This window comes from Toxorhynchites rutilus, chromosome 2, assembly GCF_029784135.1.
Source record: "Toxorhynchites rutilus septentrionalis strain SRP chromosome 2, ASM2978413v1, whole genome shotgun sequence".
In the NCBI taxonomy this organism is placed as follows: Eukaryota; Metazoa; Arthropoda; class Insecta; order Diptera; family Culicidae; genus Toxorhynchites; species Toxorhynchites rutilus.
This window is the reverse complement of record NC_073745.1, coordinates 212103673-212122143: the sequence shown is the minus strand read 5'-3', so window position 1 is coordinate 212122143 and position 18471 is coordinate 212103673. Positions and strand designations below refer to the sequence as shown.

The window sequence follows — 18471 nt, the reverse complement described above, 5'->3', positions numbered from 1 at the left end:
GTATGTTTGTATGTTTGTATGTTTGTATGTTTGTATGTTTGTATGTTTGTATGTTTGTATGTTTGTATGTTTGTATGTTTGTATGTTTGTATGTTTGTATGTTTGTATGTTTGTATGTTTGTATGTTTGTATGTTTGTATGTTTGTATGTTTGTAAATTTGTAACATGTTTGTCTGTAATGCTTTACCACATTGATAGAAATTTGAAACCCTTCCTGTTGACCGATTGATCTGAAATTTGGAACACACCTTATCTCTGTTGTCATTATAAAACTGTATATTTCATGATCTTGAAATTCAAGATGGCGGCCGCTACAAAATGGCGGATTACATATTTTCTCAAAACCTTATCAATATGGGTTTTTCCAAAACCCCATCAATATGGGTATCAAATAAAAGGGCTTGACTAGTAGAATACAGTTATTTATGAAAAATGCAAATCCAAAATGGACGTCACCACAAAATGACGGCATATATATATTATTTTTTCAAAACTCTATTAATATGGGTATCAAATGAAAGGGCTTCACTAGTAGAACACGGTTATTTATAAAAAATGCAAATCCAAGATGGCTGCCACCACAAAATGGCGGACTACATATTATATCAAAACCCCGTTGATATGGGTATCAAATGAAAGGGCTTTACTAGTAGAACACGGTTATTTATGAAAAATACAAATCCAAGATGGCTGCCACTACCAAATGGCGGACTACATATTATGTCAAAACCCCATTAATATGGGTATCAAATGAAAGGGCTTGAACAGTAGATCATGAAAAATCCAAATCCAAGATGGCCACAATCACAAAATAGCAAATTACTTTATTAGACGGTTTTATTTAGCTTGAACCGTTTGTATGTCTGTAGGGTTGTCCCACATTAATAGAAATTTGACCAATAGGAACTGACGGTTTAATTATGATTAAACATAATAATGTACTAAAAGCTAGAGACTAATTAGGCAAGTAGCAGTTAGAAGTTATCACACCTCTCCTCCATTAGTCTAGGGCATTGATAAGACTCTAAATATTTTGTTCAGTCTCTGCGATTAATTAGTATAGAGATTTCTTTCGTGTTTGGGGCAAAGTGGTCATAGGTGTTATTCACTTACAATGTTCTGTTTACTAAAGCTGATATACCTCGTCACATTCTGCTCTTGAAGAAATTTCTTCTGTGGCATTGAACCTTGGAAAAATTAAATTGAGACTCCCCTATGTCTATTTTGGAATTCATGTTGGAGTGGTTTTCTTCATTATGGCTTGAGAAGACTGCATAAATATATATATATATATATATATATATATATATATATATATATATATATATATATATATATATATATATATATATATATATATATATATATATATATATATATATATATATATATATATATATATATATATATATATATATATATATATATATATATATATATATATATATATATATATATATATATATATATATATATATATATATATTATATATATATATATATATATATATATATATATATATATATATATATATGTTACCGAACTCCTCCGAAAAGGTTCGACCGATTTTGATGAAATTATGCACAAAATACTTGGTAAGCATGAGAATAGGTTGTAAACTATATACTTTACCGCTAGGATACCGATTACTAAATATTTAATACCGATTAGAGTGCCTCTATGCAGAAAAAAAGTCTGAATATTTTATTTCTTAAATTTTGCTTCAAACAATACATATAACCACAAATTTTAACCCCCATACTCTACTTTTTTATCGAAATTTCAGTAGTTTTGTACAAACTACATTCAAATAATTTAACCGTCGGTCGTTTTCCAAACAGAACGAATTTATTTATGTTGTGTAATGTAACAGATGGCGCCAAATCGAACTTTCATCCACACATTCGCAAGTAACCTCACTTCGTCTAAAGCCAGGCGTTTCGCCGGCGAGCTGGAAGTATTTTTGAATTTATTACTTCAAATCACACTTGCTTGGTTTACAGTATGACAATCACGTTATTGTCATCAATTTTGATAAAACTTCTGCTGGAGAGCACGTGTCTAGATTCAGTGCACAAGCGTTACTAAAATCTGCACAATGACGCGAGAAATTGTGATTCGAAGAAAAAACAATAATCTAGAATTCATCGTTAACACTTTGCGGACTGCTCACGAGATTTCTCGTGTTTCGCGTTCCGTCTGGTACGGATGGAACACGAAATAACGCGTGTTTTCTACACTTGATGGTTAAATCCATGGTCTGCCAAGAATCTCACAAGGCCTACCGATGATTCGCCTTCATCTCATCCACACCGAAGGAAACGATCTCATTCGTAGCATGCTATACAAATGAAACACAAATTTCTGCATTACTCGAGAATTATTCAAGCAAACAAAATAAAATTTGGCATGTGGAGGTTCAAGGATGCAATACATGTTTCTATTGTGGTTATATACTCCTCCCCCCTTCCATAGGGGGAGCTGCCATACAAATGCAACACAAATTTCTGCATTACTCGAGATTTAATCAAGCAAACGAAATAAAATTTGGCATGTGGAGGTTTTAGGATGCAATAAATGTTTCTATTGTGGTTATATACTCCTCCCCCTTCCATAGTGGAGGGGTGGGGGGTTTGTCTGCCATACAAATGGAAAACAAATTCCTGCATTACTCGGAAATTAATCAAGCAAATAAAACCAAATTAGACATATAGAGGTTTTAGGGGGCACGAAACGTTTCTATGGTGAATCTACTTCTTCTCCCTCTCTAATACAAATGAATCATACATTTCTGCATATCTCAAGAACTAATCAAGCAAACGGAACCAAATTTGGCATGTGGAAGTTTTAGGGGGCAAGAACAATTTCGAAGGTAATTCAATACTCATTCCATCTCTCTAAGGGGGAGGAGGGTGCTGCCATAGAAATGAAACATAAATTTCTGCATAACTTGAGAACTAATCGAGCAAATGGAACCAAATTTGACATATGGAGATTTTAGGGAGCAATAAATGTTTTTATGGTGGTTCGACACTTCTTTTTCCCCTCTTAAGAGGAGGAGGGGAGGGTGCTGAACAACTCGAGAACTTATCAAACAAATGGAATTAAACTTAGCATATAGAGGTTTTAGGGATCGATAAACGTTTCCATGGTGGTTCGACACTCCTCCCTCCTCTCTAAGGAGAGGCTACCATACAAATGAAACACAAATTTCTGCACAACTCGAAAACTAATCAATCAAATGGAGCCAAATTTGGCATGTGAAGGTTTTTGAATATGAGAAATGTTTCTATGATGGTATAACACCCCTCCCTACTCTGAAATGGAGAGGGGGTCCCGTAAAAATAATACACATATTTCAACCAAACATGACAATTGAATTTTTTTTAATGTAATAAAAAGTACTCCTATATCTTCTTCTATCTATATAAATAAAAATGGATCATCGAATGTGTTGATAAGAGCAAAACTCGAGAAAGGAATTGTCCGATTTAGGGCTGTCTTTATTCTATCATATTTTCTGTATCAAACATTTATTCCAAGTAACGGATAAACATGTTATTTGCAAGTGGTTGAAAAATCTTGCACGAGAATTGTGTCTGAAAATAATATGATATTATAATGACGAGTTTTGGTAGAAGTACTAGGAATTTTATAGTGGAAGGTAATTTTAAAGGGTAGATTAGAAAATAAATCAATGAACAGTTCTGCGATTGGACCTATGAACGTGTGCTTAGTAAAAAAGCGTGAATGTGATAACGAAAAATACATTTTGAGCGGGACGAAGTTTGCTGGGTCAGCTAGTATCCAATATATCAACGAATAATTACTGATAATGTCATTCACAAATATCAACAACGCAGACATTAAAATTGAAAATCGTTGAGCAGTTCCATCTTCACCTCAGCTGAGCATAGAGCAATTAATACATTTGCAAATCCTTGGATAAAGGAAGCAGTATGGCTGTTTCTAAATTGGAATACCGCTGTGAATCTCCTCGATTGAATGACAACAACAAAGTAATGCGGTTCCAAATAAGAACGATACATCAGCTCCATTATTGTATCGTTGGTTTCTCAATTCATGAACGAGACCCAGCAGTTATAAATTTAGGCATGCATATTGAAAACGATATGAATATTGATTTTCTTTATTTTATTTTTCAAATTTACGACAAAAATCTATTACTTTTTTCTCCTTAGATTTAACTTTTGAGAGATCAAATATATCAGTTACATTAATGAAATACATTGCATCATGAAACATCATACCAACTCCCATTGGAATCGTTTCATTCGTTCTTTGAATCGATCACGTTCGAATAATTTTGTAGATCGTTAAACCATTCAAACACACCTAAAATACATTAGTTATGTTTTATTTAACACCAAAAATATTCTCTAGAAATAACTTAAATGGTAGAACAACGTTTGCCGGGTCAGCTAGTTTTAATATATCAATTTTACTTTTAACATGTATTTATTCAACCTCAATCGATAGCTCTGAGGAGGTGATGTAGTTTGCACATCTTAAATTATTTTTTGAAAGCTCGAAAAGTGTCATAAAACTACGATAGCCTAAAACGCATGGAATGATTTATTTTTCTATACATATATTACAACCTCATGAAATAAGAGGTTTTTAGGTTTGTTGAGCAAAAGTTTCCTAAACGTGTATATATGATTTTCATTGCAATAGAGTGAAAATTTCCCCGAAAACATTTTTTTCAATTTCACCTGTAACTGGAAAAATCTATCTCAAAACAATTTTCACGACTACGATTACAGCGCACAACATTCGAGACATTGTTTACATCCGCTCGAGACCACAAAACTATCCCTCGAGCAGGCGCCCACTAATGGGAATAATTACAAACTATTTACTCTCCGGAAGCGGCAATCTCGCATCGACATTGCCACTGAGTCACAGAAGGAAAGCGTCCCTGCCGAAGAACACGAACCAATTTCCTCCCGCGGTTGGGGAACATTCTTTCCTGCTCGATAACGTGTGTAATAGCGGCGGTCTCCCCTTTCTAACCGTTTTATTCATCTCTTTGCGAGTCTTTCTTCTTTCTAGTCACCCGCAGTAGTCGTATTGTTGAGGAAGCGAGGAAACGTAACCAACCTCCGGGTTCGGCATCGAGTTCAGTGAACCTGTGGCGGTATCTATGGCGGCAAACAAATTATAGCCATTCTATCTATGGTGCAGCTATCGGTTGGCGTCAACTTGGTCCCAGACGGGATCGGAAAGTTTTCCTATTTTGATGGGCAGACGTCGAGCAGGTAGGTGGGACGCAGTAACGATTACCTGTGTTGCTTGGCAACTGAAGGTCGATGAAAGTAAAGTTCGATTGTTTGTGCGTTCACTTTTTTTGGTTTATGTGCCAAAATTATTGAGAACCGCTTGAACTGCTCCACTCGAACATTAAATATTCAAGAGATTTTCAATTCAGTCCACGTCACGTGTTGATAGATTATTCCGTCCCCAAACAGAGAGGTACCGCGGTACCGATGTCGAATCGGGCGTGTTGCCGTTCGCGCTGTAATTTCATTGTCACACGAATGCTCGAGGGATGACTTTAAATCCTCGTTCAACAAGGGACAAAGCTTGTTTAACGGTTGAAACTCACGGGGCGAAGGATTCTCGCCCCGTCCCCGACATAACGGAGAACACGAGTACTATGTGCAAATCCCGTCGGATGAAGCAGCCCAAGAGTGGCAAATTTATGACAGTGGGAAAATTTCGCTCTTTAAACATGGCAGCATATAATAATCGTTTGTTCTGCAGCAGCATTCAATTCGATTCCCGGGTGCTTGTCCCACGAAAGGACAATTCAGTTCAGTTGTAGGGAATCCCTCCATTTGAAGCAAAATTTTTATTTCTTTGATCCTTTGCTACGGAAAGAGATTATTGAAAAATGTGCATGAGTGTGTGTGTGTGTGTTACAATGCAAATCGTCACGGATCGTTTGTGAAGGGGAAAAGCGCGCACCCTAATTTCAAATCAGAAAACTCTGAATCCGAAGGACATTTTGTGGGGAGAGCCTCACTAGCGTGCTTCACTCACGAATACAAGGATGGGTTTTTACTGTTCGAAATACGAACTCCTGCATTTGTACAGATTGGAAAATACACATCGCCCTTAAATTTGTAAATGGGTGAAGTAATGTAGAGATGGACGAGTTGAAAGCATGCTGCGATGATTAAAAACATTAGAACTTTTGGCAGTCCATAATCAATGAGAATGTGCAATCATTAGATGTAATCAATAACAAAAATCTAAAACAAAATATGTCCCAATACACGCGTTCCACACTGCAAGTAATCACTGCACATGTATGGTATCGTCATTTTCCAGAGGACAGAGTGTGGCTTCCGGAGCAAACGCTAGCGCTCTGTGGTCAGACAGGATATACGGTTTGGCAGTGGTTGCCCACTATTCCACAGTTCGAGCGCTTCTAGAGTACAGTTCTAATAGGAGGGGAAAAAAGTAGTTCGTACAGGCACGGGCGACGAGGAGATTGGCCTAATCTGAAAGTGCTTGACAATCCGTTCAGGTCCAGTCCAGTGCTGCGATGCCATGAAAGAATCGTTTCGCCAGGATAGTGGTGATGGCTTGTTTGCGACAGGAATTTTCGAGCGTGAAATGTTGGATTTTTTTTCCCTTTGTATCATGAGTAGCGCATCATCAGTCTGTGTCGGCGCAGCCGCCAATTTCCGGAGGGTGTTGGGCGAGATCGCAGGATGTGCATAATGAGCGTGTCCTTCTGTGACGGATGAAGGTTACCACTGGTTTGTTGTGTTGTCTGCTGGGTAGGTTTGTTGATGAAAAATGTGCTTATGGCGTTTTTCATTTATAATGAAGTGAACCATTAGGGAAAGCATATTTTGTATATATGTAGTGTAACAAAACGCAAGATTGATGAAAGTAATACGGCGCCAACTTTTTAAATCCATCATTCAAATTATTTTTATGTTGTACACAATCACTCAATGTTTTGTCGGATAGCATAATTGGGTCACGATTATTTTGGTGATCTCGGAAAAACTTGTTCACTACATTAGAAAGATTGATATTTTTTTGTACTTTTAACAATTATAAATTTGTTTTACTACAGCTGATAGAGAAGTTTGAAAATGGTTACTAAATGGTTAATGGTTACCGCAAACATGTTTTGCACTGCATACTGTATTAAAATTATTTGATCAAATTTGCCCGTCTATCAAATGAATTATAAACAAAACAGAGAGAGAGGAGTGAGTTGGCTTCTCTTTCACCAACCTGTCACTGAGAATTTGTTTTTCGACGACTATCCGCGAGAATGAAGGCTAAAAACCTTTGATGACGCTGTATTGAAGTTTTTGCTCGATGAGAATTCGTAAGGCCTATTTCATTTATAATTTGATCGCATAAGTAGGACATTTCTCACCATAGACATAACGTACAAAATAAGGAGGGATGATTTGGTAAGTTTTTTAATGAAATTTGAATGAAAAAAATACCTGGCCGGCTCAAATGGAAAAGTGGTAGAACAAGATAGCAAATATGGTTACCAGCAATACTGCTCAGAAAATGATGGGTGATATCACACGAAAAGTTAGAAAATTCATCCGAGCAACTGACGAATAATTCTAATGTACTTTTCCCTTGAAGTTCATAAAAAAACTACAAAATGACATCCATCCCATTTTTGTAAGATATTTCCATGCTGAAGAACGTTCCACTCTATGCGACCAAATTATAACTGAAACAGACTTTATCAAACCAAAGTAGAACTTGCTTTAACATTGAGAGTTACCCGCTAAACGATTTCTAAGTGATTGCATACATTGGGAACGATTCAAAAGCAAGGAACATGAGCTTCATATAATATCCAGCCAAGAAATGGACTAATATCAGTTGGCGATTAAAAATTTAATTAGTTTTATGGTCAGACAGGTATTGCTTTCATACAAATGAAACACACATTTCTGCATTACTCGAAAATTAATCAAGCAATCGAAATAAAATTTGTCATGTGGAGGTTTTAGTATACAATAAATGTTTCTATGGTGGCTAGACACTCCACCTCCCTCTCTAAGGGGGGCTGCCATACAAATGAAACACAAATTTCTGCATTACTCGAGAATTAATCAAGCAAATAAAACCAAATTAGGCATATGGAAGTTTAAGGGTGTAATAAATTTTTCTATGGTGGTTAGACACTCCACCTCCTCTCTAAGGGGGGGCATTCATACTGTGGCGATTCCAGACAGCAGATCCAGAGCTTCGCGGTTCCAGCATACCAGCAATACGATCCGGCTTTTCAGCCAAATCCATGTGGCAGTCAAATGCAGCCACAATCGACGAGTAACCGGGAACCAGTAACGCCCGCTGTAGAGCCAAGCGTGCAACAACGTATGCAAAATCCGAATGCGCCGCAGTACACTTACGGAGGATCAATTCCCAGCGTCGCTCCAGATGCACACCAGGTGGCAGCAAGGCAGGTGATGGGGAAAGAATTGCCATCATTTACCGGCAATCCCGAAGATTGGCCAATCTTCATCTGCAGCTTCGAGCAATCGACTGCAGCCTGTGGCTATACTGACGCCGAAAACTTGATTCGATTACAAAGATGCTTGAAAGGGCATGCGCTTGAATCAGTGCGTAGTCGACTTCTGCTTCCTTCGAGCGTTCCTCAAGTAGTAAACACATTGAGAACCTTGTACGGCAGACCCGAACTCCTGATCCGATCGCTACTTGAAAAGGTCCTTCGAGCTCCAGCACCCCGACACGATCGTCTCGAAACGGTTATCGAATTTGGTCTAACCGTTCAATATCTAGCCGATCACCTAAAGGCAGCAAACCAGTTTACGCACTTGGCCAATCCGGTGCTCATGCAGGAACTTGTCGAGAAGCTCCCCGGTTCTCTAAAACTGTAGTGGGCGGTCTACAAAAGTAGGCAGCCATACGCGACGCTGGCAACATTCAGTGACTTCATGTCCGGATTAGTGACTGCAGCAAGCCAGGTATCCTTCGAACTACCATGTTCCAGCCGGTACTACAAAAAAGATCCACGAAAGTCCAAGGAGAAAGGTATACTACATGCCCATTCCGCGATGCCAGCTGCGTCGTCGTCTTCAAACGCATCGGCAAACCGAAAGAAATCAGGTAAGCCATGCGCAACATGTGATCGAGAAGGGCATCGAGTATCCGACTGTCATCAGTTCAAATCGTTAAGCATCGATGAGCGGTGGAAAATTGTCCATCAAAAGAGTTTGTGTCGTACATGCTTGAATAGCCATGGAAAATGGCCATGTAAATCCTGGTTAGGGTGTGGGTTGACGGTTGTCGCCTTAAACACTATGCACTCCTCCACTCCCTTCAATCCCCGCCGAATGTCTCTGCCAGTCATCTCACTACGAGCTACAATCTTTGTCCCATGTTTCGGGTGCTTCCAGTAGTTTTGCATGCGGGGACGCGTACGGAGGTTGTATTCGGTTTCATTGACGAAGGGTCGTCAATAACACTTCTAGAGGAAACAGTCGCCGATCGCCTGGGTATTTCCGGACCTGTAGAACCTTTAACCCTACAGTGGATGGGTAAGATAACGCGGAAAGAATCACACTCGCAGCGACTACAACTTGAAATTTCGGGAGAGGGTAATGCGAATCGTCATAAGCTCAGTGAAGTTAGAACGGTTAGTTGTTTGGTATTGCCTTCCCAATCGATAAGGTATAGGGAACTCTGCGAACGATATCCACATTTGCGTGGACTCCCTGCGAAAGATTATGATCTGATCCGACCAAAGTTGTGAATCGGATTGGACAATCTTCGTCTCTGTGTTCCCTTAGAGTTACGCGAAGGGGCACCAATGGCACCTGCTCCCAAGGTGCTAATCGTCAACTTCAGGAGGAGATGGCGGCAAGCAACGAGGCTCTAGCAATTACGTTGACGTAGTTGGACTGATTGGAGGTTCATCCCTCCAGCGGCACCTCACATGGGCGGAGTGTGGGAGCGCCTCGTAAGATCCGTGAAGACAGCGATTGGTAGCGCTCTAGACCACCCTAGGAAACCCGATGACGAAACACTGGAGACTATTATCTACGAGGCGGAAGCGCTGGTCAACTCCAGACCCCTTACGTACATTCCGCTCGAGTCAGCGGACCAAAAGTCGTTAACCCCCAACCACTTTCTGCTGGGCAGTTCAACGGGCAATAAAATCCATCCACCAGTCGACGTGGATATTCATGCTACACTCCGTAGCAGTTGGAAGATGGCACAGTATATCGGCAACGTATTTTGGAACAGGTGGATAAAAGAATATCTTCCAGTCATAACACGTCGTTGCAAATGGTTCGACGAGGTCAAGAAGTTGCAGGCGGGTGATTTTGTGCTTGTCCTGAACGGTACTGGCCGTAACAAATGGATCAGAGGACAGATAGAGGAAACCATCAACGGCCGTGATGGAAGAGTCCGCCGGGCACTAGTGCGGACAGCTAATGGCATCCTTCGGCGACCTGCAATCAAGCTGGCAGTGTTGGACGTCAGAGAGGAATGTAAACCTCTAGAAACTACCGGAGATCCGGAACATCACTAGGTTTACGGGCAGGGGTATGTGACGACAACACCCCTCGTCGCAGCAACGCCGTAACGAACTCGGGTGCGTACTGTCATGCGTGACAGAAAGAAACGTCAAACAGGCGGAACAATAGGGGCAAAAGAGCATTGTGGCTTATCATTGTGCTGACTTTCATTTTGGCTCTCCTCGATAACTTAGAGTTTCATTGTTTACCTCAAATTTACCTTAAATTATATCCTTAAATTACCTGTTTTGCTAAAATGATTGGATTGTGCACACACAATACGTGGACAGTTAGGATTCTTTCATTCCAAACCTATATGTACACTAAAATTGTAAGTGTTAATAAATTAATTATATCATGAATAAAATTGTAACTATGTTACAGCTTGAAGCATAAACCAACAGAAAAACTGCGTTTTTCGTGCTGTCGAGATTAGTGTTACAATAACTCCTCCCCCCCAACACTTGTGGTAGCATATTTTAAATTTTATAGAGCAGTCCTTCGTGCCAGACTTTAACGAATGCTTGAGCTACATCAAGATAGAGGCGAATATACAGCAGAAGTTTAAACACTCTTTCCCTCTCTCTTTCTCTATCCTGAATTTTTAGTTTCACTCTAGATATCGTTCAGCAACACCATATATTAAAGCTGAGAGTTAAATTGTAATTTATAATTTATTGATTTTTTTATTTTTTTTTGCCTGAAGAGAGCTTGAATGAATTTAGGAGCTTAGCTTAACTTAGCTTTTTCTGGTGTATCATTAAACTTCCTGGAATTCTAGCATTATTTCCAGGTGAATTGTGGCCTCAGAGTGCAGCACTGCGGCATAGAAATCTCAACTAGGTACTACTAATAAGTATGACGCAAGTAATACCCATTCAATGGTCAGTTACACCCCAATAGGAAGTATCCCGTGTCGGCCACACATACATAGTACTGGAGACTGCAACATCTCTATTATGAGATCTTTGTAATACTAACCTCGAGCCAACCGCGAGTAATCGGTTACATATTACTAACATAGTTGTAAGACAAAAATTGTCAAAATATTGGACTCCCGGCCCGGTCAGGCTAACGCCACATGTGCCCTTATAAAATATATATTTTGGAAAAAAAAGTAATACCCACGTTGAGAAGGCAAATGTTCCACAGGGAACGTTAGTGCCATCTAAGAAGAAAAACCCACATGGACATATAGTGGGGGAATATGGACTATAATTTCAAAAAGTTACCCCATAAAAATGTTCACCACCTCGAAAAAAACACCCTATGCAAAATAACAGTTCAATCGGACTTAAGGGAAAGTGGCGCAAAGCGGTAAAATTCGATTTTTTGAAAATCGAAAAATCACCCAAGGGGGAAGTAAAGGAAATCGGGGGTTTGGAAAAAAAATTTGGATGTCAAATGTCTTAAAATTGCATGAAACGTCGAGATCTAGTGCCATCCCGAAAAATTTTTTTTGTCAAAAATCGGCATTCTGAGACTTTTTCGGAGTACGAAACGAAAGTATGGTTTTGTGTGTCGATAAAATAGTTATCGTGATTTTTCATTCGGAACTTGCTACGAAATATTGATTTGCACGATAAAATACCCTATGCAAAATATTGGTTCATTCGGACTTCATTCACTTGTTTCAAAAACGTTAAAATTAAGTTTTTTTAAAAACAAAAAACCTTCGCCTTCCGGCCGGGTATGGACACCAACATCTATTTCGCGACCCTCGGAGACGTGATAGCCGAAGCCAACAGGAACCGTCAGCATGTGGAGATGGTAGTACTGGACCTGGAAAAGGAGCTATAACAGAATAACAGAACATAACAGAACATGGATCTCGTTAGTATTGAAAACTCTGGCAGAATGGGGAATTGACGGCAAACAACAGGAAGATAAGGTTACGGGTGGCTAATGCTATCATCAGCAGCCGTCCCACCTATGGTCTCGAGCTGACGTGTTGGGATCCCCCCCTTCAACCTAATCATCGACCCGACCATTGTAACTAGGACTGCCAGTTTTTTGTCGAAACCCAGCGGTAGGGGAGAGACCCACCTGATCGTCCTTAGTAACACGATACTGCAGCGGGTGGCGCAATCCAACCTTCCCCCGATGGCAGAACAATCCTGGTTTGGGGCGAACGACTGGATGTACCCGACTGTTCTCATGGAGAACAGTATCAGGAACAACTTCTGAGCCGGGGTGAGCTCGCCCGGTCTGCCAGAGTACTTCAAGGCCACCATTGCAGAAAAATACCGTCTCCACGAAATCAGGTATACGGACGGCTCAAAAGGACCATCAGGAGTTGGAATTGGGGTAAGCGATGGCTATAACAGATTAATTTCCAGCAAAGAAGTCGCAGACATCTGCTAGGTCTTCTCGGCAGAGGTAGCCTGCATTTTTCGAGGCAATCACTATCCCATCTCCCAAGCCGCTGCTGGTCATCTCCGATTCTGCAAGTGCCATTGATGCCATTGATGTGACTAGGTCCAGACACCCATAGGTACAGGCCGCCAGGAAGAACCTATTGCTCGACACTGTGCTCATGTGGGTTCCAGGACACAGTGGCATTGCAGGGAACGAAACGGCCGACCGATTTGCCGGAATCGGTTACATCGGACCGTTTTTCATTCGGGAAGTGCCGCTTGATGACATGAAGTTGTAGATCACTCCTTCCGCACTTTCTGGTCCGAACTGTGGTTCGCAGAGAGAGGGCAGTTCCTCAGAAAGGTTAAGGGCTCGATTGCAGGATTCGAGGACTTTAAAATGATGCGAGAACAACGAATCCTGTCCAGACTGAGAACCGGTCACTGCTCGGTATCGCACGGTTTCAACGGAGGACCTTTCCGTCTACTCTGCGACCACTGCCAAATCCACAACTCCGTCGAACATTTCCTGTGTGGCTGCCCGAAAATTGATGATCTGCGAAATGGCTATGGAATCAGCTGGAGTGCACGGGACATATTAAGCGATGATTCAGCGAGGGTAGCAGTGCTTTTCTGCTATTTAAAAGATGCCGAATTATTCTTCAGGATCTAACAAGTGAACAATGGATCAGCCACGAAGATCCTTGTTCCTTCCCCTCCACGATGAAGGGGAATAAAAACACTTCGGCATTTTCGACGGCAAGACTTCCTCTCTACTGGCCTGGAGCCATGGTCCGAGGACATCCTAGCCACCTGATCCAGCAAGTAGGCAGCAAGTGGAGAAACACCAATAATTTTTATTTAATTATTTAAAAATGTTTTGAAATGTTCTTAATGTTATTATTCTAGTTCAAATTGTTGTTCGTTCAATTTCAAATTTAGGTTAGTTTTTATGTATATTTTATGTCATTTGTTTAACAATGCGGCAATGTCTACTGCCGTCGCTACAGAGGCGAACCAGCCCAGGAGGCTGAAAGCCTCTCAAATAATGAATAAAAAAATCTTTTGTAACCAGGTTTTGTGCAGTTTTACCACAATCAAAACAGTGCTAACAAGTAGTTAAACTTCGATTATTTATTTGGTTTTATCGAAATTTCGACGACGTGTATTCCTTGGCGAGATGCATCTTGAATATCAAAAATACCTATATCGACAAATAAAATTAAACGTTATTGATTGTTACAGTGTCGAGACCGTGAACATTATTCACAGCTCAAACTACCTGACATGCATTTTCGCCCTGGTGAAATCGGCCGTCTTACTAGGTAATTGTATACGTCAAGTAGGACTACGTTTACTTTATGCATTCGGGTTAATGTTGTACAGATTGCCACTCTATCGAACGATAGACTATTAACCAGCTATTTGTCTCCGACGTTTAGAACCGAGATCCTTTTATTCGGCTGTCATAGCCACAATTATTATTGCATGAACATTAATATACCATTTTATAAGCTGCTCAATTGCTATCCTAAGTGATCTAACTATTTTCGCAGAACATAACCTATTGGACAATTCATCAATAGATAATTGGAAAGGAATCAGATTGAATCGTAGACTGGATTTAGCACCGTGGCTCATGACGAAAGCTTTGCGGGATGATAGGTGCAAAGTTAGCCGGTTTATGATCCAGATCGTGTACTTTGTCCAAAGCTTAAGAGAAATCGATGTAAATAGCATCCTGTTGTCTTTTTTCGATTCTATTGATATATTTGTGTACACTATTAATTGTCGCGCGTTTTTTAACGATCCCGTGTTGGTACTCCGCAATCACAGGCTGTACAATCGGATACGGTGCATTATGGAGCAAACTCTCGGACACTTTTGAAATATTTGAAATAGATATCGGAAGGTAGTTTTCGACATTATGAAAGCTACCTGTTGGTTGTTCAATGATAATTGTACAGTGAGAAATTCGTCTACTAGGTTTGTTCCCGAAGAATCTAGCCTATTTGAGATAGATAATAAAAAAATAAGCGCGTTAGCAGTTTGATCAACTTGGCGTGAAAAATAATGTCGACAGTCTCTCTAAAATAGGACTTTGAGTAATCAATCGATCAAATCTTGGAGGAAACCAACCGATCTGACATTGCTGTACAAACATTTGCGGAACGTCCAGAAAAACTTTGCGCCTAAAGTCGACAATCAATGCACAACATCCTCTATCAACCGTTACCAAACTCGAAGCTCACAAAAATGTCCCAATAAGCTCTGCAAACAACATCCCAAATAGAATCCCATTTCCATTAAGCCTCACGTTTCATCCAACTCGGGCTTTTCTCTTTCGCTCGCAATGGGATCACAAACGCTGGTAGCAGCGGTTCGTTATGCGGCTGCAGCATCCAGCCCAAAAAAGGAGATGGGAGACAAACAGAAGAGACAAACAGAAAAAAAAAATACCCAACGAATCCAGACCGTCTCGACAGCAGCCTGTCGTCGATGGTTGTGTGTATTGGTGTTGGGCTGGTAACTCAATAAAATTTAATGCTCACAGCAACAGCATTAAAAATAAACGCGGTGCGAAGGGATACAATCCAGCCGCCAGGACCAAGCCTTATGTATGTGGATGATGTCTGTGTGAAGTGAGGGGTAGGGAGATCGGAACGAATAACATCCGTAGACGAGCAATGGGATATAGAAATGGCGCACAAATACATAGGGAGAAACAAGTTTTGTGGTGTTTGGTTCGTCAGGAAAGGTTTTCTCTCGTAGCATTCAGATTTTTATAGTGCCCAAACCTCATTAAATATATTTTCCTTACATTTTTTTTATTAATTCTTGGATTTGATTGGATCGGTAATATTCGAGGAAAAAGCGTATCGTTGATCTGATTGCGTTTTAATAGCTGGCATATGGACTGTAATAATACATTAAATCATACTCTCTAGCCGATAGAACCATTTCCCGCTCATTTCAAGAATGGTTGTATCAAGAATCATAGCCACGGATTTACGGTAAGAGAGTACAGATCCGACAGTAAAGTTTATTCGGAGGGAAAACGTGAGAATAATAATAAAATAGGAAATTGCCGGCACTTTGATCGATCGATGAGCTCAATTTTCCGGTGCTGATTGTTTGCAGCACAATGATTCACGAAGCGAACCGAGCTGTGACCATGCCAACTGCGCCATAAGTACTGCTTGATTGTATTTCCATCCCACATTATTGTATGGTTTGCTATTACATACATTATTTCCGTATTACAATGTTAATTGACTATTTCTAGTCGTAGAAACTTTTCTTTATATTTGAATAACACTTACCGGTCAGTTAAAAACGATTGAGTAGGGGGTAATCCTTAAACAGATGGTATCATGAAAAAGGTGAATTAAAAATCACTGTCATTCACAATCGATCCATGGAATCACTTTCGTATATAATTTTCGCTGCTAATTAGCCAATCACTTCACCGAAGATTCTAGTGTGAATAAGTATTCATATTTATCTTTTCTCACAAAATATGGATTTTTCCATCGAGGAAAATTGCCGAACAAGCTGACTTGTCACTCACATCCGAATGGATCCTTTTGCTTCGCACTTTTCTTCCAGCTTTTTGCTTTCATCCGATGAAGAAAGTAAGTATCTTGCACTTCCTTTTTCGGGTTTTTTTTCTGGAACAACAAAAAAACAAGCTTTTCCCGAAACAGAACTGAAAACTGTGGAAAAGAACAGTCACCGACACCCTCCTCTGTACCTGGACTTGAGACAATGGTACACAGAGCTGCTGCACACAAAAATATGAACCGAGAAACGAATGTATCTCAGAGTCTGAGAGTTGTGCTCTACAGTAAACAACGATCAAACATAAACTAAACCGCTTGTGATGACGCCGCCCGTTGTCTATGCTATCGGTTTGGGTGAGGTTCGCTCCGATGGGTTCCTTGTTCTCGCGCGTGCCTCCATAATGTATGCTGCGGAGCAAGAGTTCCATGAGCATACTTCGGCGTGGGTATTGGTGAGTGTCGAGAAAGAGAGTCTAGGGAAATTATGCTGCAGTAGCTTTCATTACAGGGTTGAAACTTGAGGCGGGGTTGGTGGTGATTTTCGATTAAACAGTATGGCATTATTTTGATATTGATCCGGTAATAATATGTTTGAGCAGAGTTGATATTTTTATGTTTGCCTCTGTTTTAATTTTTGTTAGTTGTGTGCAACCCAAACCGGATTAAGATAGAATACATTGATTTGTTCGCATAAAATGACGTTTATATGAGGGACTCAAAATGAAAGAGGTGTAAGTGACATCATCGATTTCTCTACATCGACTCTCTTTTTTGGTCATAACTTAGCTGCAAACACATTCCCAGCTGTATTTTACAATGTGGAAGAGAGGTCAGAACCCTATCTATCGGATTTTATAGCAAACTCAAATTGGAACGTTTTTGCAGTTGATTTATTAACTAAAGAGAAAGTTGATAAAGATAAATCGATCAAATCACTTAGGGGAACCGCGGGTAATACGGACAGTGGGGGTAATATGGACAGGTGGTTGATTTGTATAGTTACATTTTGAATTTCCGATTTCTGTTAATGAGAACACCTTCTACATGTTATTCTATAATATTTAAGCCACCCTATGGCAATGAATACTGATCAAAAGTGGAAAAGGGAAACAAAAACCGAAAATCATACATGATTCCGCGTGAGGATGTAATTTTATCTGCTTTTATATTAAGCATTTTGAGTGGTTTAATATCAAAATTCAATCCGTTGATGGTTTTATTTCGGTTTGTGAGTTAACAGAGAAGCGATATTAGGTATGTACGGAAGGGTAAATTAATTTTTGAGTGGAAAATTTTAAATTATTTAAATACAGGTCGGACTTGATTATCCGAAGTATTGATTTTTTTTCACTCCGGATAATCGAATCCTCCGAATAATCGAGTCAAAACAATTTTTTTTCTTTATTTGTTTTTTTGCATGTATTTTTGGTTTTTTGAAAATAAAAGAGGAATTTGATTTTTGATTCATCCCCTTAAAGTCAGAAAACACCTTTCTCACATGAAAAAAAATTATTTATCCAGATTCTCTCAGGAGGTGATAGACGATCATATTTGATGAAAAAAAAATCCTCCTACGCATATGTTCGAATTTCAACAATGATAGAGTTACAGAACTTTTTTTTTGTTTCGGACTCTGTTGCTTCTAACTGGCTTTACATTAAAAAGTACGCTACGGAAGACAATTCTGATGCTTTCATTTGAAATTTAGTACAGGATATAGAAGCGGAAGTTAACTTAAATTAACATTTTTTAAGTGAAACACTTAAAAGTTAATGATTTTTAATGTGTTATTATTAAAGGCCCTGGCCGGGTAAGGGAGTAAAAAGTGCCTCCAAACCAAATCACTAGCTGTATGGCAAATATTGTAAAGGATATTAAATAAGAAATTTTGGTGGTTTATTTGAACCCCTATGTGGTTTGACGTAGGATCTATAGTGAAAAACGTACTTTTTCGTTTATTTCACGCCATCCTCAAAAGATCCGAG

At 39.6% G+C, this 18471-nt stretch overlaps 1 protein-coding gene across 2 annotated transcripts in view; it reads right to left on the bottom strand.

Moving 5' to 3' along the window:
- The window catches only part of LOC129769268 (neurotactin), a 95129-nt gene extending 78329 nt beyond the window's left edge, over window positions 1–16800 (bottom strand). For both annotated transcript variants that reach the window (XM_055771392.1, XM_055771393.1), the window contains exon 1: window positions 16247–16800. The gene's annotated coding sequence lies outside the window, so the exon portion shown is untranslated. The remainder of the gene's footprint in view (window positions 1–16246) is intronic.
- Between the last annotated feature and the right edge of the window lie 1671 nt (window positions 16801–18471).